The sequence below is a fragment of the Egretta garzetta genome, unplaced genomic scaffold (assembly GCF_000687185.1).
Source record: "Egretta garzetta isolate BGI_Z169 unplaced genomic scaffold, ASM68718v1 scaffold55, whole genome shotgun sequence".
Lineage (NCBI taxonomy): Eukaryota > Metazoa > Chordata > Aves > Pelecaniformes > Ardeidae > Egretta > Egretta garzetta.
The window spans coordinates 2897360-2921826 of NW_009259863.1; the positions used below are offsets into that span (position 1 = coordinate 2897360).

General features: G+C 37.7%; 1 protein-coding gene across 1 annotated transcript in view; it reads left to right on the forward strand.

The window, feature by feature from the left end:
• The window catches only part of EYS (eyes shut homolog), a 904272-nt gene that overhangs the window by 435171 nt on the left and 444634 nt on the right, over positions 1–24467 (forward strand). The window lies entirely within an intron of this gene.

Genomic DNA, 24467 nt, shown 5'->3' on the forward strand with positions numbered 1-24467 from the left:
GAATGACACTCTGAAGTACAAATTCGATCATTATGTTAGACATGTGGCTGGCGGGATTTCAACAGATGGAATTAAATGATTAGCATAAGGAAATTGCTGATTTTAACTACACAAGGTGGTGCAAAGCACAAGTCCTGCTGTGTGATTAGTCCTTTATGTTTATTCATTCACATTTAAGTAGTTCCCTTCTGTGTGAAGTAGCCAGCAGTGCAGTAAGAATGTTCCCGCTTGAATACATACTGGTTACTGCCACTATGGCATCTTCTGTGACAAAGATCATTACCAGTAACAGTATGAAACAATTTTTCCAAGAAAGTGGAAACATTGAAAGAAATATCCAAAAATGGAAATATTGCTGAAATTGTAACACTGTTGATTTCCACATTTCCGTCAAAGTATATGGTCAATTTTATCATATGAGATTATTTGCATTATTTATGTGAACTCATTTAAAGTTTTCTCCAGCTGCATTTTATCTTTTCACAAATTATTTCCACTTCTGAAGATTCTGCAGCTCAAATTGTGTTGTTAATCCAAGTCCTCTTGATATCACTATCCAGCATTGCTTCAGGACTCTCAGCAACACTTTAAGCTGCCATCCCCTTCAGTTTACACAGTGCTCAAGCCTGCAACCACAAAACCAAGTATTGCTTCAGTATCCAGTGGTCACAGCAGGAGACAGAAGAGCATCATCAAATGCTCAGCAGAATGTTTTGGTTTTTTTTTTTTTTGTTGTTGTTTCTATTTTGAGGAGCTGATCTATTCACTAAGAACTCTTTGGAGGACCATTCAGTTGTGTCAATTTCTCAGGCCAAATAATCATTCCAGTGTTGTTTTCCAACACTGAATAGATTTCTTAGCAGGAAAGTGAACCACAGTTTTGAGCACAGATCAGTCATAGTGAATATCTGATTGTTCTTACCTCCTGTGTTGATGATAACCCATATCCTGAGCCTAGCTTCTTGTTTTAGAATTATTTAAATGGGTTGCTACCTCACCAAAGGTTTACTTCTGTTTGATAAAAACATTCGTTTTCTCTGCAAATTAGCACGTATGTAGCAAAATTCAAATAATAAGAGCAAAAAAAAAAATTTTTGGAGGCAACTGTGGAGTTAAGATCACTGCAATTTAACAAACTTTGCTTTACTCATAAATGTAACAGTATGGTTATTGTGCGAACAAAAAAAAAATCAATGTCATTAACTGTGTATTCTTGATCGGGTTGAAAATGGTGTGATAGGTTGGTAAATTAGTACTTATCTTTAGGTGGTTGTTGAAGCAGATTTTCTTGTTTATCTTCTGGTACTTCATTTCATAGTCACGCAGGTGGGTTTTAACAGAAGCACTTGGTGTCAGCAGTTCAGTTTATGGCCCCCTAAATGAGACAGGTTTGTACTCTAGTTTCTTCCCAACTCCTTGGAGCATTAGGCAAAACAATAGAAAACACAATATATTTGTAGAAGAGAGAAACAGGAAGAAATGTTTTGTTCCATTTCTAAAAATATATGCATATGTGTTAATATGTGTCTTTTTTAAACTAAGTAAGAAATCTTTCTCTTACTTCTAAATTGCCCTGAGATACAATATTGCCCTAAGCCAAGGTGAGGGATTTTTTGGTATAAAGTAGGAGAGCTCTAGTTCTCATGTTTTGCTGACTAAACAAGAACAGCTAGTTTGGTCTCAGTTCCTTTTCAACTCTGGCTCTCACTTCTCAAAATCATTTGAGTTTGTAGCAATGTAAAAGCCAGACAAGTTACTAGTTATTAAGGGTAACATTTATGTGTAGGAAGGAGCCTTTGAGACACTGAATATTGTTCCTGGACTGAGCTGTAGGGCCAGAAAAGTTGGAAGTATATGGGGTGTTTTTCTAACATTTGTATACTTTATAAAGATTGTGTCAAGGCAAATATGTAACCACAGTGCACCACTGACACTGCCTCCTTGTCAGTGAAACAAACTATACACCTAGTCATGAGGAAAACCACGGCTTGCTTTTTTCCTGCTAGCTTCCATGTCTGGAAAACAGGAATTATGGGGAAGGGGACAGATGCATCTAATTTTAGTTCTTCTCTTTAAGTAATTCTTCCTTTCTTACTGACTAAAGTTCCAACTTTTTCATTTCCTTGGTGAATAGCTCCCTGTATCAGGTAAGAGTTATTTGAAAAGCAGCTTAACATCAAGCATTAAGAGTGAAGAAATCCTGGCCCTAATATATTGAAAGCAGGTATTCTTAGGAGAAGACGAAGTTTAAAATGTTAAATTTATATTTGAAGTTAAATAAAGCCTATAAATAATACATTTTAATACTGCTTTATCTTTCATATCTCTTAACCTTTCCATAAATCTAGTGAATGTGTTTATTAGTTTCATATATTTGAAGACAAAATAACCCTGTTTAATCAGTTGCTTGCCTATAGTTGTACGTCTGCCAAATTCACATTTTATTAGTTACAGGAGAAGTAATATTCTCAATCCTGAGTCTTTGAAATTAGCATAATCCCTTCTTTGAAATAAATGTTTGCTATCCACTTGCTGTTAAGTTAGGGTGGTATTCCTGCATTCAAACCAAATTGCTAGGTCTGCACACACAGACATGGCCTACAACTAACTGACAGCCCTTTTTTCAGTTGACTTAAGCATTTGAGTATGAGAGAAATGCTTCCTTACAGTTTTTCTCCTGAATTACGGTAGAACTTCTGGATGCCTAGTCTGCAGTGGGTTTGTATGTATAGGAGCGGTTTTCACAGCCTTTCCTCCTCTAATGTAAGTCAGCCAAACAGTTATTTTGTTGTCTTTGTCTGCACATGCGTATTCTAAGGCCAAACTGAAAAACAGTATCAGTGATGGAAACATCTGCAAGTGTTAAAGCTTGCTGTATTTCCAACATTTCAGGATACCTTGGAAATTCTACCATGGTAGTTTAAGCTGCCTCCTTTCTATTTTCTCTTCCACTTTCTCTGTTTTCTCTCAACAGTTTCTAATTTGTGATTATTTTTGGTCTTTCATTCACGTACGTAGTACCATAACTTTCTGTGTTAAGGCAGCCTTACTAGATATCTGGCATATCTGTCTCTCATGATTGTTCATTATCTGTAGAAATTTTCAGTGCATTTAACTGCTAGCTGCCCATCTCAGTACCTTTCCTGATGCTTTACAGATCTGGGTTCCACCCTATCATCGTGAAATCTGCCCCAGAACAATGTATGCATTTGCAGTGGAGAGTGGAGGCTGGCTTGCAAGTGCTTGCTTGTCATTTTTTGTGGTGAGAACAGGAAATCTACCCTTAAATGTATATTTAGAACTACAGTAAAAATTTGGAATCGGTTGCTGAAGAAATTAAGTTATCTAGAAATGCAAAGACTAGGTTTAATGTTAGGAGCATCTTGCCTCCAGAATTCTGAATTTAAGTCTTGTGAGTTGCGAAGCTGGATATAACTTTCTCACTCATGCTTTCTTCATGTAGCCAGTTCCTTACTGTTTCTCCATCAGCACAAGTATGTAATAGTTGCCAAAGATGTCAAATACCAAATTTTAGGGCTTAGCTAGAAATATAGTCTAATTCACTTTCTTTATTGAAGTCCAGGATGCACAGAGTTCAAATCACATACATTACAGTGTTCCATATTTAAGCTTAAAACTTGTCACATAAGGACTATACAAAACTAATTTTTCCATTTAGGAGAGAAAATGCTCCACTACACAGACCAACCAGTTCTTTTAGAAATGTGTCATTTTTATGGTTCTAATATTTCCTTTTTCTCGGTTTAATTCCTCTTTTTCATGTTTGATTTGTTTCTTCAGCGAAAAAGTTCACCTCCTTCACTGTGTGAATTGTGTGCTAATGCCACTTCCCACTGACTGACATGCCTCAGTGTCCTGAAAGTTTATTTCATATCTTGTAAGATTATTTCTGGATCATTGTATTCTTGATAATACAGGATGCTGGGATCAGCTGTACTAAATCCGGAACAAAGCAATGTAGCCTGGTCTTTTTATATTTGAAATATCATAAAAAAGACAATAAAAAGACAGTTCTATTCTAAAAAGGGGAAGAAATAGTAATGATAAAGGCTGTTTCTTTACAAAAAGTAATCAGCAACAAGCAAATTTGTAGTCATAGAACTAGCTAATACTGTACCGATTGAAAAATTCAGTGAGCTGACCAGTTGGATTTATATGTGATATCTAACTGATTCTGAATGGCAGTAGCTTACCCATTAGCAAAGAAATAAACTAACACGATGTACTGGGTGTAAATTACTAAAGGCTAATGGACTCATTTTCAAGAGTAGCTTTTATGCTATTTATTTTGCATATCTCTATGTGTCTTGGTAAATGTAAATGAAAAAGCAGTCTATTGTAATTTTATTAATACTTCACAGAGAATACTTTTTTGCAACTGTTGTGGTTTAACCCCAGATGGCAACTGAGCACCACGCAGCCGCTTGCTCACTCCCTCTCTCTGGTGGAATGGGGGAGAGAATCGGGAGAGTAAAAGTGAGAAAACTCATGGGTTGAGATTAGAAGACAGTTTAATAGGTAAAGTACAGGCTGCACACACAAGCAAACCAAAGCAATGAATTCATTCCCTACTTCCCGTGGGCAGGCAGGTGTTCAGCCATCTCCAGGAAAGCAGGGCTCCATCACGCATAACAGTTACTTGGGAAGACAAACGCCACCACTCTGAACGTGCTCCCCCTTCTTTCTTCTTCCCCCAGCTTTATACGCTGAGCATGAGGTCATATGGTGTGGGATGTCCCTTTGGTCAGTTGGGGTCAGCTGTTCCAGCCATGTCCCCTCCCAGCTTCTTGTGCACCCCCAGCCCACTTGCTGGTGGGGTGGGGTGAGAAGCAGAAAAGGCCTTGACGCTGCGTAAGCACTGCTCAGCAGTAGCTAATACACTTGTGTGTTAATCATCATCACTGTTCGGTCACAAATCCAAAACAGCACCTGTGAAGAAAATTAACTCTGTCCAAGCGAAAACCAGGACAGCAATTCTCTGTACAGCCTCCAGTGAAGTTTTAAACCTGACTGCGTGTAGCCTCTGTTACTGTAGTTCTGACTTACCAGAGTGTTAATTCATAGCTTTGAAAAGTCATGTGTCGTTGGGGACTAGGTACTAATGCTTTCTTCGGTTGACACAAAATTTCAAGCTAGTAGTCATAAGGGTAGGCTATAAGAAACTAAGGTTGTTGGAAATAGGTGCATGAACTTAGATTAGTTTAAGAATTAATTAAAATAATGAAGTTCTACCAAGCTTCTACCTGTGGTCAAATGGAAGTGGCAGGCTCTTGATTGAAATTGGCTTTTGGTTATATCTTTCATTGTGTGTCTCACAAGACTAACCTCTAAACTTAGGCACTTAAATTTAGGTAGTGTATAACCGCTATACAATTCTGCATTATATACTGTAGTATCATCCATTCGTTGTGTTTCTCAAGATACCTGATTCAAAACTGTTAATCTTTTTAAAGCAATCCTTGAGTCACCTCTGCGTCATTATTATGTGATGGATGGAATAAGAATATAAAGATGACATACTTAATATTTTGGTTATTATTTTACAAAATGCTATTTTTAATGTTTATTATTTTTAACATAAACATTTTGACAATAGAGTAATAATTAGGAAGAATGGTGAGTATGCTTACAGGCAGGAGTCAGGAAGCAGATTGTGATTGCCCCTGCCACAAGGTACTTTAAAGGTAAAAATATGGATTAAAATTTGTAGTATATATGCTGTTTTTCTTTTTACGATTTGGATGGCTTTTTTGGGTGAGAAGGTGTCTCTGTGTGCATGAATCGTTGGTAGTTGATAACTACACAGTGTGTTACAAGACTTGGATAGGTGTGTTAAGCTTTGAAAGAGCTCGACAGTAGAAACTTAAGAACTTAGTAACTTGGTGTACATTATCTAGCCACCTACTGTAAACTAAAAGACCTAACTTTGAGTACATGTTTCTCGAAATCTTTAATATCTTGCAAAGGTAAGAGATAGACCATCTCTACCTTTGCATCGTGCTTGGTAGAGCAACACTTCATAGTGCTCAGCTTGTAAGTAACTTAAATGTAACTACAAGTTTACTGCCTAACAATTGCCATTAGTTTGTAATCATAAAATGGTCAAGTGGGCAGTAATTCTCAGAGCACCGTTATCGCATATCTTTATGAGACATGTAATGCCTTTAGTAGGACTTACACATTTTTATGGAGAGTAAATGAGAGTTGTGTCCCGATGTCCGACCCTAATGGAAATGTGCAGTCTCAAATGTCAACATAAATCTTTCTGAGAGCTGTACACAGCATTCAAAAACTCAGTAACAGCTGTTTCTGTCTTCTTCTGAGAAGGTTACACATGGTGTTTTCTCTGTATTGTTGCACTACTGTTGCCAGCAGCTATTTATTATTTTTTAATATACAAATACATACCCGCATTTTTTAAAAATTTATTTTTAAAGCTTCACTGAACTACTCTGATCCATTTTGTCCTCTTTAGTTAGGAGACAAGCCAAATCCATTGATGTGATCGTTTTTCATCATGCATGTCCATGACAGATGTTCATAACAAGATACCTGTAGAGCTCTACTGACAAGAACAGATAGATGCTGGCAGAAATACTAAGAAAGACAATGATAGTCATTATTGCCAGTTTCTCTTGAGTCTCAGTGATTAGTCTGAAAAAATTCTGTTAAGCAGAATTCAGTTAAACTTACTAAACAGTAGTACGAATTTATACTGTTAGGAAATGTGCCACAGAGGGTTGTTTTTTTTTTGTCCTCATCTGCCAGCAGAAGAAAAATGGAATGCAGATAAGGATATATTTAGTAACAGCAAATAATTAAATTTGGACTACATAATACATTTAAGTTCCATATACATGTTGAATGTTATATCCAGGTTCATCTGAGCAGACACTTTGTGGATCACTAATTATCCTTCTTCTAAACCAAGTTTATTCTAGCTCAAGATGAGGTTTGCAGCTGCTGCTGCAGACAGTGGTGGAGCCAAACACTTGTAAATATGAGTAAGTTCCTTTTTTTGAAGTGTAAATTCATAAGGATGCTTTAAAATGTGGTAGAAATGGACAGCCTATAGTCAGAAGTAAGAAGATAGAAGTCAAGGAAGATATAAAGCACATGAATACATCATTTTCTAAGAAACACAAATTTTTGTGCATCTTGTAATTATCACAACAAAAGAAAACAAATTAGCACAGTTAAAGTTAGACCAGGAAAGGAAGTGTTGATTCTGCATTTGCCTTTCCTTGAACCGTCCTCCACAGACTTTAAGAATGGGGTTCTGGCATGTGAAAGGGCATTCAAGTGAGGATGTAACCATTTTCTGAGATCTTGGTGAATATTTGGCATGTTTACTTGTGAATATTGCTGTTAAAAAGTAAATATAATCCTGAACATTTCAGCCATCGTCCAGATCCAGTTTACGTCCACAAAGTTTTTATCTATCAAGATTAAATATATCTTCCTGTCCTGAATACATAGTTTGCAACTTCAACACTTTATGTCTATCTGAAAGCACAGTTTATAGTTTAAGTCTCTTAGATATTTTGGGAGAAGAGGTATCTTTGGAGAAATTATTAACTAAAAATCTTCAGCAACTCAATATATGTTGTAAATTAAAACAACAATGCTCGAAGTAGAGATTCGTGTAATTAAGCATGTTTTTCATTTACTTGTGGCTAAATTGGAACCATTGACATTTGAAACATAAGTCAACCCTAAGGATGATTCCTTACATTTTGGTTATTTATTAAAATACTTACGGTGTGTACATATCCACCCATACAGCTAGTATGGACCTATTTAGAAATTTATTATCTTTTCAAACCAAAAGATGCTATAGGGTATGATTGTTAGTAGCAGATAAACATATCCTTTTTATCCCTTTCGGTTCTCCAAGTACTTTATTCACCTCCGTTCCTTTATTGCCTTGAAATGTGAAACATTAAAGATGCGCCAGCATAACGTGTACTCAGTTATCTTCCCCTTGCTGTGCTGCCAGGATTCTGATTTGCAAATTATCAGATACCTCTTCTTTCTCGTCAAAATGTCTTTTACTTTATTATGTACTGCACAACCATCTGTCACACTGACAGTATTAATATGTGCTGTTTCTATTAGATAGTCTCCATTGTTTAAAGTGAGTGATTTTTCTGCTTAAACTAAATTTTTGTAGCAGGACTGGAGTGCTCTGGAGTGTGGAGATGTGTGCTTTTTTATTCCATTATATTTTTCTTCTTCTTGTTCGTTGTTTGCAACTCACATGACAAACATTTTAGCTTCACTCTGAACCAATGCCCTACTTTACTTGGTTAACATATAGTATAAAAGCGGGAATCGTGCTGAATTTAAATGAACCAGGCAGGCCTACAGCAAAGCTCAGTGAAGAATTTGGTTTGCTCCTTCTATAATACTTTGTTACTTGAGTTATTCCTACAGAAATGGTACATACTGCATCAAATACTGTAGCTTAATCCTGCTTCTATACAAGTCAGTGCCTACTTTTCCATTCATTTAGCAGTGCATAGTCAAGCCTTACATTGTAAATGTGACTATAAAAAATTCCTGTTTGATATTCCAGTCTTCAAGCATAAATTTATTTCTGTATTGCATAAGAAGTTTATAATAAAACAGTCTTTACAATTAGGATTGTTTTACATACAGAAATAAATCAGTGGTTTGCTGCTAGCTTGTCCTTTCAGGTACTGTGGTTCTTAACCTGATGTGTTTTTTTTTTTTCTTACCTACACACAGAAATCAGCTTTATATTAAAAACACTTACTTTGCCTTTATGAAATAGATAGCTCATTGCTGCTGCACCATTTTTGAAGCTTAATTATTTTAAAATGCTTTTCAGTCTTTCAATAACATCTCAGTGATTGATTCTCTCCCTAGGTATGTAATAGCTATTCTCAACTTGTTACTTACTCAGATCATTGTCCTAAATTATTCTCTGATGAGATTAAGACCAGAGTTTAGACCTAGTGTCACATGCAGGAGTAATTCTCTCAGATTACTACTTGTGGGGCTGATCTTGCATTAAGCCTCATGAAAATTGTTTTAACTTCATGGTATTTCCCTAAAAACCTGTAGCTTCCATCAGACAGCTAGCAATCTATGTGGATATCAATGCCAAATTATTTAACATCGATAATTTTGTTACAGTCTCTATTTTCCTCCTCCTTACCATAACTGAAACAAGAAGAACCAAATGGGAAGACAGAAAGTCTTCCCATAGCAGCATTCTTATTTTTCTATACTACTCATGTTCTTTACAGCATTTTAAGTCACTGCCTTTTTTCAAGCTTTTTTGATCATGCTGGTTTTGGTTTTTTAATTAAAAGTCAATTTCTCTTACTAGTCTCTGGGATGTTAAAGTATTTCCTGGTATCTATATTCCAAATAGTGACTTGTTAGTCTCTGTTTTCCTTTCTGAAAAACAAGGATCTGCCCTCTTTTGTTTTATTCTAGCCCTATCTGTAGATTGTGAAATAATGCAACCATTTATAATGTTCATAAAGACCTCCAATACAAAGTATTAATGAACTGTAAAACTTAACTTCTCAGCCAGCTGACACTGGATGCCAATGTATCCAGTGCATCCTGGAGAACATCCAAGAGAACAAGCTTTAACAAAGCTCATGCTGAGGTGTCTACCTAGTCAAACACCAGGAATGTATGGAACTGTCCTGGTTTCGTCTGGGATGGAGTTAATTTTCTTCGAAGTGGCTTGCATAGTGCTATGTTTCGGATTTAGTATGAGAAGAATGTTGGTAACTCACTGATTTAGTTGTTGCTAAGCAGTGCTTACACCAGTCAAGGACTTTTTCAGCTTCCCCTGCTCTGCCAGGTGCAGAAGAAGCTGGGAGGGGCACAGCCAGGACAGCTGACCCCAACTGGCCACAGAGCTATCCCATACCATGTGACTTCCGCTCAGTATATAAGCTGGGGGAAGAAGAAGGAAGAGGGGGGATGTTTGGAGTGATGGAATAGCCCTGTGGCCAGATACTGATACTAATCTCAAGTATGGCAAATAATTCGCTAATGAAGTTACATCTAATAGAAGGTAGAGAACATTCTTTTCAGAAGATTGTTTTTCAGTGTAATAGAATTACTACAATTAGATGTTCCGGACTAGTTAGTAGGGAGTTCTGTTTGCATTTTCTGTAAATAGGTCAGTCTTAGAAAATATAATCATTGAAAAAAACCAAGCACAATTACCAAAATGCATGCTAATAATATAAATTTTTCTTTATTCTTTAGGTTCTTGTACATCTCTTATGCTAACACATTGTGCATGTGTATATGTCTGTGTGTATACATGTTATTTATGGGCATAAGATCAGATTAGTTGATGTCACCTTTCCTTTGTTACGTGTACCTGAATAGAGTCATAAAAATTTACATTTTACTACTATACAAAAAAATTCCAGTATGGGAATTACACAGTATATTTTCAGTTGAGCTGTATAAACAGAAATGGCTTACTTACAAGTTGCTTAACGTTAAAGAAATAAAAAATGTCAGGAGAAATACCTTAACCCAAAAGCTGATCATTTGTGTGCTGTAATGAGAAATTACAGTAAGTTTGAACTAAATATGAAATACCAGAGTTGTCATGAAGAGTTGTTAGCTGATGTGAACAGCCACTTTGGTGCAGTTTTTCATTTCTACCACCATGCCAGATCATACTAGAGGGGTTGTGGCTTGCTTTTTTGTGTAATGGAATTGAAAGAATTAAACCCAATTTTATTCAAGCAGAAAGCTGGTATCTACTTTCGCATATAATATATTGTATAGATTTTTTTTTCCCCTAAAAATTATTTCAAAGCGATGTGATTGATTGATTTGCATGTTTAGGATTAGGATTAGGGTTAGGTTTGAGCAAAAGAGAAAGCCTAGAGGTGCTGTTGGAGTGGAGCTGGAATTTGTCAGGAGGGCGGGGAGGGAAGGGAAGTGACAACAGCAAGTGCCATTCCTGTTTCCTATCATGCCTATCTTCTAGAAGGGCAAGAGGAGGACCTGGGAAGCTACAGGTCTGTTAGCCTCAACTGAATCCCTGGGATGATGATTTAGCAACTGGTCCTTGAAACTATTTCTGGGCACATGAAGGGCCTGAAAGTCATTTGGAAGTAGTCAGCATGGATTCATGAAGGGGAAGTCATACTTGACCAACTTGATAAAATTCTGTGATGGAATGACTGACTTACTTGGTAGATGAGGGGAGAGATACTCAAAAGCTATCTGGACGTGGTCCTGGGCAACCTGCTGTAGATTACCCAGCCTGATCAGGTGTATTGGGCCAGATGACCTCCAGACGTTCTTTCCAACCTCACCCATCCTGTGATTCCATTATTCTGTGATTTATAATAAATGCACTTTATTTTTTTTCAAATACAAGAAGAATTTGGAATATATATGATGGCATAATGATTTTGTTTTTTAAAAAAAAAATTCTTACATATTAACATGCCTTTGTACCTTCACATAATCTTTAAATACAAAGATTGAGTAGTTCTCTAGAAATCTTAGAATTTACACTGGTTATTTAAAAAAAACCCCCTTGCTCTAAAAATGGACTGTGAAAACTTTGAAGTGTTTATGTTTCAAGTCAGTGTAAGTTTGTTGGTTTGTTTGGTGTTTTTTTTTTTTTGCAACAAACTCTCATGTGCCCTTGAATGGGTTAGAACTAATTCTAAACAGAAAAACACTTTGTTGTATAATTCCAGAAACACTTTTTCTCAAACATATATTGGGCTTTGAGATTGTGCAGTATAGAAGAATCATTGAATATGCTATTATTTCAGTGCCATGGGGATGTACCTAGAGGGATATCAATGCAAAGGTAATAAATTTCTGCTGCCTTCAGCTAAGCTGTGCTTCTTGAAGAAAGCTTCCGGATGTATACATGCATATAGGATGGTATGCTGGAAATAAAATGTTGAATTACAGTTTTTAGTTTACAAAATGTAGAAACACGGAGTTTTAAACTGGAAAAAAGGGAGAGTAGTCTGTCACAAATGAGTCAATTATTTACCTGTTTACTAGAAAAACTTTGGAGAAGACATTACAGAAAAAAAGCTTGGTTTTAAACTTAGTTTTTATAACAAAAATGTAACTGTATGAAGAGGATGACAGGTTATATATTTACATTTATTTTGTTTTCCTGTAGACTCTGGACTCTAGAAAAGAAAGCATGTTTTCTAAAAACAGTAAACAAATGTAAAACCACTTATTTTTGAGTGTCTGGTGAAGTTAGGCTCATAGAAGTCGGTCTGACAGGACACAATGTATTGTATTAGAAAATACATTTTGTAGGGGCCCTTCAAAGTAATACAGATTTATTTTAACACAATTTTAACTCAATTATTGTTTTATTTTCATTTATCTTCCTGTGCAAAAGGCCCAGTCCTGGATTATGGGCCACCTGGCAAGTGGGGTCTGTTATCTGTCTCTTCCTGTCAGGATTTTCTACAGTGTTAGGGATCATGCTCGTTATCGAAGATTTATTAGTACATGCTAATTGACACTTGTTTCAAACAAACCAATGAGCACTTCAGCACCATAGAAAATCAGACATTAAAATTAACCAAAAATTATATGATCTTAGAATAACAAACTACGTAACACTATCAATATCTTTAAATGTCTGTCACTACCGTGTTCATCAGCCCTATAACATTATAGTGAAATATTGCCAATCCTGCGGTAGCATACCCTTGGAGCAGTTCCTCTAATATCCAGAATTACACAGCATACTCAAGATTAATGGAAATAATTGAGGTTTCTTTATGAATAGTACTTTGCCTCCCACTGCATCTGTATACATTAAGGCAAACTTAACAATAATTTTAATAAAGAAAATAAAACTCAGTGACATATTAGCTGATTTTTAAAATGGAGGCAGTGTTTATAATAGAACTAAGGATATTACTTACATTTCTAGCAATGAAAACGCTAATAACAAAAGGCCACCCAAAAATTGCATGATGAGTGAAACAAAACTCACAAAATGAAGGACCACTTCCTTTTTTTTGGAGACTTGAATACAAAACCAGTATAGTCTTCATCAATAACCAATTAGCTAGACATACAATTCTAGTGTGGGTATACGAACATTACTAGGTTCCCATATTTTTAAGGACAGAAGAAATACTTTGCTTCAGATAATTGCTCTACAGATGGAGTGTAATCAGTAGTTATCAGAGAAGCCTTTTACTTTCACCCCACATTAATGCTAACTCCAGGATAACTTGGATATACAACAGTGCTCTATAATAGATGTCACTTTCATTTTGTGAATCAACAGAAAAATGAAAATACAGTTATTCTTCTCCTTAAAGACAATAACAGATCACTTTTGTGGTTTTATTAAGCTCCATGCATTGAGATCACAGTCAAAAGTTTCTGAGCATGGGAAATGTTAATGTTCACTACAAAAATAAGAATGTTGGAAACCCACTTAATACTTCTCAAAATCTATTTCAATCACAGCTTCCGTCTCTGTTCTTTTAACAGAACTGCATAAAATAAAAAGGGTAATTTAACTATGTTCTCCTAGTGCAAGATATTCTCTTATTTCTCTTGAAATTGTGTTATTTTTGCTATTCTGCCAACAATGTCTTATATAAGACTAATGTTAGAAACTAGCATCCAGGTGAGGAATCTTCTTATATACACATGTATTTCCACAGCTGGTCCACATCAGTATTCACAGTGATTAGTATTATGTGACTTCTTGTGACTCTCAGTAGTATTCCATAACTCTCTATTTCCAAATTGTTTAATGGGTACAGTGCTTCTAAGTAGAGCCCTACTTCTACTGAACTGCAGTCTATAATGTTTTTAAATGCACATGAATTTCAATTGCAGGTCAGTTCAGGATCACAACATCTCATTCCATTACTGATGTACTATGTTTGAACCCAGACCCCTAGAGATCAAACAGAGGTGCTAGGAACCTTTTATGTCATATATCCATTTAAAGTATTTCTCATAGTATACTGAGCACAGCCTTCCTCCCCCGTGCTTTGGTGACACTACTACATTAACTTAAAGTGAGACATGCACAAACTTCTTTTTTTAAAACCTCTTGTAATTCATGTGGTGTTTCTTAGTCAGGAAGACTGCTCTGGAGAACAAATCTTTTTGTGCTCTAATAGAGTAGGGAGTAATGACAGAAATCTGGCATATCACCTCTTTGCAAAGACCAGCCATTTTGGTGTGAAACAAAGGTTAGCTCATCCTATATTTATGTTATTGTGGGATTTGGTACTGAAAGTGGCAACACACCGTTACAGGTGGTATGTCTTTTGTGTGCAGTGCAGAGAGTTGGGGCAATTCACCACCAGAATAAAACATACTATATGTATTTAAATTTCCACAATGTGTCAGTGTTTAGGTGTACGCATATATCCAGCTGTCTATGCTGCTACTGTAGTCAATGAAAACCACTCAGTACTGTCACTGCAGCCTGAAAAGCAATTCAACTCTCCATAGAGACCTGGAGATAACTGAGGTGTTTGTTTCAGGCTCTGTTGCCTAAACATTGATACCAACACCATTTCAAATATCCCGGAGATCTCCATGGGAGATCTATGGCAGATCTGGTAGCAGTCTGAGTCTGCAGCCCCTACAACAGTGGGATTACTGAATCATATCCCTAAGGACAGTTAGCTATACATCTAAGCTGGCTTACTAACTAATTGTACTGGCTAGGTCTTTACCAAGTATTATGGGATCTTAGGTAGGGCATACATTAATGTTTTGGTTTGTGTAGGGTACACTTTTGAAATATCTTCTGGTTGCCTGCTTCACCGTGCTTTGATTTGTGTAATGGAATGGTCTCAGAGTACAGAACAGATTTATTCTGAATTAAACTAAACCAGAAGATGTGTTCCAAAACCACACCTAACGGTCTCTGAATGCAAATGGCCTTGCCTACAGGATTAGACCATAACTAGTTTAAAGTTAAAAAATATGAAATCATGAAATGCGTACAGTATAGCTGTTAAATCACATTGATCTTCAAATCCTCTCCTATCGGTCCACATGTCTTGCAAACCTAGACTGAGTCCTAGGTACCTTATTAGGTACAAGCATATTTGCTTGTTGACATCTGAATTTAGATCATAGCCTTGTGTATTAGTATGAAGTATATACTAACTACTGGATTAAGAATGCTTCAATTTGCAAAGGCAGTGGGGACATCTTAGAGATAACAATTTTATAGTGTCTGATTTGTGCAAAAATTCATAAACAACTTTCAGAGCTACAGACTATATTATAATCAATACTCTGACCTATATTGGTCTGCGTAAAAAACTTTTTGCTTTTTTCTCAGCTTAGTAATAAGGCTGCACTTTTTAAAAAAAGTTAATTACCAGTGTACTTACACCATCTGTTAGATGGCACCCTTTTTTAACTCTGATTTGAAGCTGTATCAGAGAGGCAAACTGCATTCTTGATTAGTATTGATGGTGTAGTGCTGAGCCAAACAGATTGTAACAGGGGAATTCAGTCTGGAGTGGCTGCAAGAAGAGAACCATACTCCTCAGTAACATAAAATATAAGATTTATTTACTTATTGGGATGGGTATAGCAACTGTGTAGCAGTTCCTATTTAATAACACACACACACATTCGTACAAATAGATTCACACCGAGGAAGGCCCCAGGTCCTCTGGTGTGGTTGTGGCCAGCACCATGGATCTGGCAGGGGGAACAGGACAGTCACTCCTGGCTGGTCCCAGTCATGGCTTTACATGCAGCACTCCTATTGCAGGCTCAGCCCTCTCTGCAGCATTGGGTGTTTGCAGATATGTTCCCCCAATGGACTGCTGTTTTCACTACTCACTGCTTTTTAACTTGGATGGTTAGCACAATGACCTGGCTGGTCAAATCATCCTAGATCAATCTCTATGACTTTCTCCCCATCTAGCCAATTAGCAGTCATTATCTGGGTTACTCACTTTCTGTCCTCCACCTCAAATATGCTACAAGAATGTAAAGTAATTAATAGTTCACCTGTGATTCTCTGTTTCTCTACAGAGCACATGGCTAGGCCGTTAGAGCAGGATAGAAAGAGTTCAGATCTCCTCATAAGTTCTTTCCAGTAGACCTTCCCCATAGCAATTATCTGCTCTTTGTTTTCTCAGTGCACAGCAAATCATCTCATCAGTTAGAACTGGGCAGGTGTAGTGCAGGTCTCATTTTTTTCAGGTAGGTTTCTGTGTGTGACTCTAGATACAGGATTTTAGTCATTTTTATCATATTTATCAAAGTCAGAACTTTTACAATATGAGCAAAACCTTATTTCCTTTTGTAAAGAAGCATATTTCAGTGTTGCCATTAATCCAAGGGTAAATTCAGACTGTCTCTTCAAGATATTGTGACATCTCAAAAGTAAGTAATTTGGATGATTCACAATATTTAAGGAAAGAGGCATGGAAAATTAAGCCATTCTGTTGGAGAACGGGAACAACAAATCTAGACTTTCTCAATTTATAAAGATTAGAATGTGAATCTTTCCCAGCATAGACAAAAGTATTAACCATTCAATTTTATGAAAGGTCATACTTGAATTCTTCTGCATCATTGTATTTTTGTGACATCGTCCATATCTCTCAGTATTTTGCTGAATTCACTATGCTCTGACTGCATAGATATGGTCGAATTTTAATTTCCTCCAAAGGCAAGGGACAGCGCCAGCTAAAAATGTTGTCTTTATTGCTCATTACTGCTCATCAGTGGTGTCTTTAACCCTATGTACCTCATAGGATTCTTATCAGCTACTGGAAGTAACTGTCAGTAGCAGAAAGGATTGAGGAAAACTGCCCTAATCCAAGTCGACACGGCCAACTGTATTAATCCAAACTAGCTTCATTGACATTTCAAGACAATCTGACTGATTTTGCTTGGGACAGGCTAAACACAACCTGTGTTAAATCTCTGTAATGAAGACTTGCAGGGCTGTTACCCCTTAATAACAGGTGGTAACAAAAAGCTATTCTATTCTACTATATGTCTCCCCTTGGCTTTAGCTGCCTACATCCATGATACTGGAAAAATTTCGATCTCCTGTCTTTGACTGAAAAGATACTAAAGTCTTGGATGATGGTGGTCTTCCTTCAGGATTCTTCAGGACTAGGATAAAATGTCTAAGCAAGTCAGAATACATTATTAGCTGATCAGAACAGAGTGTATGAGTAATGAAGGTAAAACAAAATGCATTATGATATATATGCATATCATATATATGTGTGTGTATACATATATGCTGATGATACGAAGCTGTGTGGTACGGTCTACATGCTGCAGGGAAGGGAAGGGATGCCATCCAGAGGGACCTTGACAAGCTTGAGAGGTGGGCCTATGCGAACCTTGTGAAGGCCAAGTGCAAGGTCCTGCACCTGGGCTGGCGCAGTCCCAAGCACAGCTACAGGCAGGGCAGAGAATGGATTGAGAGCAAGCCTGAGGAGAAGGACCTGTGGTTGTTGGTTGATGAGAAGCTCAACATGAGCCAGCAATGTGCGTAGGCAGCCCAGAAAGCCAACTGTATCCTGGGCTGCATCAAAAGAAGCTTGGCCGGCAGGTTGAGGAAGGTGATTCTGTCCCTCTGCTCCCGTGAGAGCCTGCCTGGAGTACTGTGTCCAGCTCTGGGGGCCCCAGCACAAGAAAGACATGGACCTGTTGGTTGGAGTGAGTCCAGAGGAGGGCCACAAAGGTGATCAGAGAGCTGGAGCACGTTTCCTGTGAAGACAGGCTTGAGAGAGTTGGGATTGTTGAGCCTGGAAAAAGAGAAGGTTCTGGGGAGACCTTCTAGCAGCCTCTTTCAGTACCTGAAGGGGGCCTACAGGAAAGCTGGAGAGGGACTTTTTACAAGGGCCTGTAGTGATAGGACAAGGGGTAATGGCTTTAAGCTGAAGGAGGGTAGATTGAGATTAGGTAGAAGGAAGAAATTCTTCACTCTGAGGGTGGTAAGACACAGGAGGAGCAGGTTTCCCAGAGAAGCTGTGGATGCCCCCTCCCTGGAGGTGTTGAAGGCCAGGCTGGATGGGGCTTTGAGCAGCCTGGTCTACTGGAAGGTGTCCGTGCCTCATTGCATGGGACTTGGAACTAGATGATCTTTAAAACTACATATCATAGAAACATACAATGGTTTGGGTTGGAAGGGACCTTGAAAATGTGGTATACAGTATTTTTGCTTTTTGAGATGGAAGAGAAATATTTAAGCATATATTATGCTACAAGTGATAAAGAAAAGCAGCTGGAAGGAGAAGGAAATTTCTAACACATACGGTTGCCTGTAACTGTGAGGCTTGAACAGGTTCTTGAGACAGTGACCTTTCCTGCTGCTGAATGTATAATGGTGGACCCAGCAGATGATATTTGAAAAAAACGAGGCTACATATACATAGTCAGTTTAAACAGGAGTTGATGGGCTTAATGTATAAATTACTGGGAACAGTTTTATGATCTGTGTTTTGCCAGAAATCGAAATGGTTAAGAGTAGCAATTCCTCTAAATTTAGAATATATTAGTCTGCAGGGCTATAGCAAGGTCTGGATAGAAAGGAAAACAGTCAAATCCTAATGTTATTAGGGATTATGATCCATGTTGAAATTCATTTTTAATAGCTGTTGCAATATAGAGCCAGATTTACTTCTAGTATGATTATAATTTCTTTAATATCTTTAACAGGTGAAGGCATTATTTGGCATCAGTATTTCATGCTTGGATCATGGTTCTAGCTTTTTGTTTTTTCTTATATGTATGTTTACTATTTTTTTAGGTCCAAATAATACTTTTTTTCCTCACCTGGTCTTCCCTTTTTAACAAAAGCTACCTGGAAACAGCTTCCCTGCTAAAGAAGTACTTGTAACTGGGAAATTCTTACTATTTTGCCAGTGTGACATATTAACAAAATCTAATGTGAAACTGGAAAAATAGAAAATAGTAGGTGAATTACTATGTGAAACCATACCTTACTTTTGTTTTTTTGAAGCCTTAGATATATATTTATGTTATAAAACCATTCTCATTACTATTCTCTAGCTGGTCATACAATCAGAGCCCTTCCGTAGTATAAGACTGGAATAATAATTTCTGATAAATACAAGGTTCATATGTTTTAATCTTCCATCTAAGCAAGAAGACTACAGAGAATTTACATTTTATGCCAGGCACTGCTAGTAGAAAACTTAAAAGCCACATCAAGCATTTTGTTTTCCCAGAGCAAGCACCTGCCGGATTATGAGATTATATGTAATACCCTGGCAATTTGCCATCACTTTTATTTATATAGATTTGCACACTGTGCCTTCTAGCAAATCTCTAAGCACACTTGAAATCAATCGCCTAAAACCAAAAGGACTCAGTCAGCCCTAATCAGATTTTGAAACATCTGCAGCTTTATAGTTGACAACTGCTAGGTTTAATGCAACTGCCTATGGAAAATTTTTTTTTTCATAAGACTTCAGCAGTGTCTCTTCCTTTGTGTATGCCAGGGTCCTTGAGACTGAAATTTTTGCTCATTTACATCTCAGCTGCATTCTACATGGCCTTCTTAGATAACTGCTGCTTGGTTTTCTGCAGCTTCTTCATTCAGAAGCAAATGAACATCCAGCATTCAGTTTACGCCAAAGCATCTGGTCACAGCAACAATATGTGTGCTTAAACATATGTGTACACTTTTAAGTTGCAAACATCTGCATGCTCAAGTCAAGTGCCTGCACTAGAAATGGTTTTAATGAATTTACAAGATCTAATGTCTGCAATGTCCAAGTATTAACATTTTTGAGGTGCTTTCTGAGACTTTTCTGGAATATATGCATAGAATGTAAACTTGTATTTAATTCAAAAGTCAACACTACAAACAAAATAGGCTCTTTCAAATGCACTTCCTTTGACACATAATGCTAAAATTGTAGCAGACATTGCAAATGTTAGCATTCGTAATGGCAGATCAATTTTCTTGGATAGAGGCGGTGGAAGTTGCATACAGGTGTTTCTGTGGATGTACATGTATATATGTATTTCAAAATGAAAAAGAGTTAATGTGTACAAATATATATAGTTTCTGCATATGCTTTTTTAAAAAAAAGATACTCTTGAAAGATTGCATCACATGCCTGTTTCAAAAGTTTACCCGAAGAATCTTACATTCCTGCAGGAGCAGGTGTAAGCGTGCACACATTTATAAGATTTTTTAGATGCTCAAAAAGAGAAAAAGAACTGAGAAGTATGAAACTCCCACCTTTTTTTTTTCCATTTCAGGTCCTTTGGTTTCTATCTTTAACAGAACAAAATTGGTTACTGAATGTAGAGTTCTGTTGTAGCAAGAAAAGGATTTTTCCCCATATTATATGTACTTTGGTTTTTGTTGACTGTTTTTCTAGATACAGTAATACAGAATTATACCTGTATCTAGAAAAATGAATTCTGTGTCGTCTTTAACTGAGACATTGCAGGGCATGGAAGAGCCAAGGCTGTAAAATAGTGATTGCAGAGGTATTTGACAAGCCAAACCCTCAATTTCTGTTTATTCCTCAATCCAAAAACTCCATATACTCTAAACTTACGTAAGACCTAAGCTACTTTCAAAACTATTCTTGATGAACAGGTATACAAATCACAAGGAAGAGCTAGGGCAGTTACAGGTATTTCTTCTTGAGGAGCAGGAGAGCAAACTTCCACACAGGTCAACCACATAAGACTGAAGAGATACGAAAACTTGGAAGTGTGAGTGAATAGAGCCTGAACAAAAGGGGAGGCACTGTGTGCACGCAGGATACCCATTGAACAATTCCATACAAGATATGTGAACTGCCCTGTGTTCAAAAGGGCATCCCTCCCAAGGAAACTTTTGTTGCTGCTATTGTCTACTGCTGACATAGATGGATCATTTCCTGCTGCCACTGAAAGCAGGCTTTAAATATTAACTGGGGTTCATAAGCCTCTATGCAACTTTTATAAAACATTACTGCACAGCACTAGTCCAAAATGCCATCTGTGGAATGTTTTTTTAAGAGAGGCAGCCTGAAAATCGAGATGGTTTACATTTTTCCTGTTAATTAGTAAGAGAAATGTAGTTGTAAACATCTCACATGATTACACAGCTTAATAAACATACTACAGTTCTGAATTAGTTGACTGTTAATTTTATTATTATGTACATACATGTAAAAGTAAAATAAATGAAAGTGAAAAAAAGCAGGAGTCTGTCTATACAACCGCATCTCCTCTTCTAATGTTGATTAATCATTTGCATTGCTGCTGAATGTGCTATGAGGCACTAATAATAAATCTATTAATAAGCATCATAACCAACAGCAGGATTGATGAGTAAAGGATTATTATTTCTGATTGTTCTGTATTTATGTCAGATGGAGTTAGCAAGTCACTATAGATTCATTGAAAAAGATTAAGCTAGAGGATATTACATTATGCACATTAACATCCTAAATTTAGATCGCTCTAATTTGGCAAGTTGTTTATGGTACTTTTGAAATGTCTACCATATGGAATGCTTCAGGAATTTTTCCTGGGATAAAACCTCAGCTCTTTCTCACTGATACTTTGTATGACCTTGAGTGTCTCACTTCTCTTTGACTGTCTTCCCATCCCTCAGGCTTCATCTGTTTATATTGCTAGCAGTTTCTCTTACCACGTGTACAGACTCGCAGATCTTGATCTGGCTATTTTGATGTTACTTCCATATGAATTATAATAACAATGACAACACTAAATGTATCAGTGATGTGATTCTGAGTCTGTAGGAAAAAAAGCAACTCTTCCATGGAAGTTTCTTTGCCAGAGAGTAATCAGCTGCAAATAAATTGTTTGTTAAGTCCCTTAAATATATGTACCCTTTTCAGAATTGAACAGGGTCAAGAAGACTTAATGTGCGTAAAGCTGAACTAGTATTTTTGTGTGGCTTGGCAGATTGTAACTGAAATTATTCTCTCTGTGAAAGTCCCTATAACTGAGTTCTAGGATCCCTGCAGTATTTCATTCCTCTTTGAGAGTTGCAGGGCAACAGCAGTAAAGTAGTTCTAGTCACTCATCATCTTTTTAAGGCTTTCGTTCACATTCAGCCAAAAAAGTTAAATTAATGGGTTTTTTGTTGTCAGTAAGAGGCACAAAGAGAGATATATTACTTATAACTTCTATCTAGTGAGCAGTTATTGACTTCAAAAGAATGAGCAGATCAGGCTTAGAAAGCCTCTTAGTTCAATTGTGCAAGGTCCCAGCATCCTAAATTGGCTGGAGCGAGAGAACAGTGACGTAAGGGAAGTATAAAAATTGTAGGGGTTGGAGCAATTTGGTCCTCTCTCTATGTGCTTGGCACAATGTCAGAGTCAGTGAGATCAACAAAATGTCTTTTACACTGCTGCAAAATATGTTTAAAAACTGTAGAGGGATTAGAGAGACTGAAGTTTTGTGTGAGGTTTATGTAGCAAAAAGGTGAGGGTGGAGCTGGACACTCATGATTTTTAGTGATTTATCTCACTGACAAAATCCATGAGGCAAACAGAAGGGGCTATGTCATTTTCTGACAAAGCCTGTCCTGAAAGGGGTTATGTCTGTGTTAATCCCTGTTTCTCTAGTCTAATAAAGGTGACAGAGGAACCTTTAGAGAGTCTGACCTTTACTTGGCCAAATTTAAAGTCAAAACTCTATTAGGTCCTAGCAAAAAGAGAAAGTTCTCCAGAGGATACCAGAGGATACCAGAGGGTTTTATAATGTGTCGTTAAGTAGTGTTATGGTTTTTGTTTGCTGTTGTTTGGATTTGACAAGTATAGTGTGCAGGGAAGACTGCATTCAGTGTCACCACTGCTTCCCCCTTTGCATTCAGTAACAACCAGGTGAGTGACAAAATGTGAGCAGTGAGAAATGGGGAGACAGGAAGCCAGCAAAGCTGGATTCGAGCAGAGGAGATGCATGTGCAAGGAGCCCTAGCCACTCCCGCATGGCGAGGAGCAGCACCGGTGGTCATGCCAGAAGTGGGCTGGCCAGACTGCCTGTTAGAAAATGTCATCCTTGTGTTCCCCGCAGAGGTGTCTGTGAGCGCAGTGACCTAGCACAGCCTCAGTACAGGGTGAGGAAAAAGCAGGATGCTCTTGGTGGCCGTCCGGGATGGCCTATGATGCCCTCTGGGGATGCGCCTGAGTGTGGCCTCAGAACACCCATGCCCCATCTCTGGAGCCGCCACGAGAAGGTGTTTGTTCCTTCCCCTGCCACTTCTTGTGGGAACATGCGGCATGAGCTGTCTAGATGGTGCATCCAGGTGTAGGAGAAAAGCAGGTGGTAATTTTTTTTCTGCAAGTTTTTGTTGGAGTTTTCCCTTGTTTTCAGCAGGGTTTTTTTTGGGGAGGTCCCATTCTTTGGCAGTTTGTGGATACTTTATTTATTTGGACGGGGTTTGTTGTGGGGAGCTTTTTGCTTCTTTTCCTTTTGCATTCTCCCTCCCAACAATCGTTGGTGTTACTTATTATAATTTTTGTCTGGTTTTTGTGCTTTTTGATTTCAGAGGTGAGCTTGGGGGTGAGGTTTACTTTTTTGTTTCTTTTCTGTTTCTTTCAGCAGCCTTTCCTCACCCTGGCAGCTGCTGGCACAGGTTGTTTATTTCTTGTTCTGGTTTAGCTTTGCCCTGGATCCAGACCATGGCTTTCAGCACCTTCCAGCAGCTTCCAGGGGCTTCTGCAGAGAATGGCTTTTGCAAGGTACTCCCCAATTGGCGGGATCCTGCTTGTTATCTGTTTCCTGATAGGCCAGTTGGTGATGTGAAGGGGCTTCCTTTTTTTTTTTTTTGATTCTCCACCTTCCCCTTTCACTCCCCACAACCAGATTTTAGCATGGACGATGCAGGTCAAATTTTGTACTTGTAGAATAAGATAATCTTCATTACAAGGCCATGACACGTTTAAAGTGTATTGTCCTGAGTGTTAGCAGGGAAGTCTAAGTTAATCTCCACGTTTATTTTTCTCCATCCTCTGAACTTGTGACACGTCTGAGGAATGGCTCGCTTTCATGAGCCGCCATGTTGTGAAGCTCTGCGGGTGAGGGACGTGACCAGCTCATGTAATTAAGATTTGAAGAAGTGACAAAAGAAAGTAAAGCGGTGGCTTATAAAGTGTAAGGTAACTTTCTTAATGGATGTTTGTGATAGCTCTGTGAATGCCAGAAAAGAATGAATAAAAGTAGAGGAAATAGGTTAAATCAGTCCTTCAGGTGTAAATGCTGATTGTTGTTCCTGAGTTCTTAATCATGAAATCTTAACTTTGAATATCACTGGCAGTGGAGAAGGTCTTGTGTAGCTTAATGGGCATGCTTTTTACCTCATCAGACAAAGTTAGGCCTCATAGCCCTGCATTTCCCATTATGGCTTGAGCTGTGGAGTGCAGTGGAAATGACTGAAGGTGTGAGAACTGTCCTGTGGTGGGATG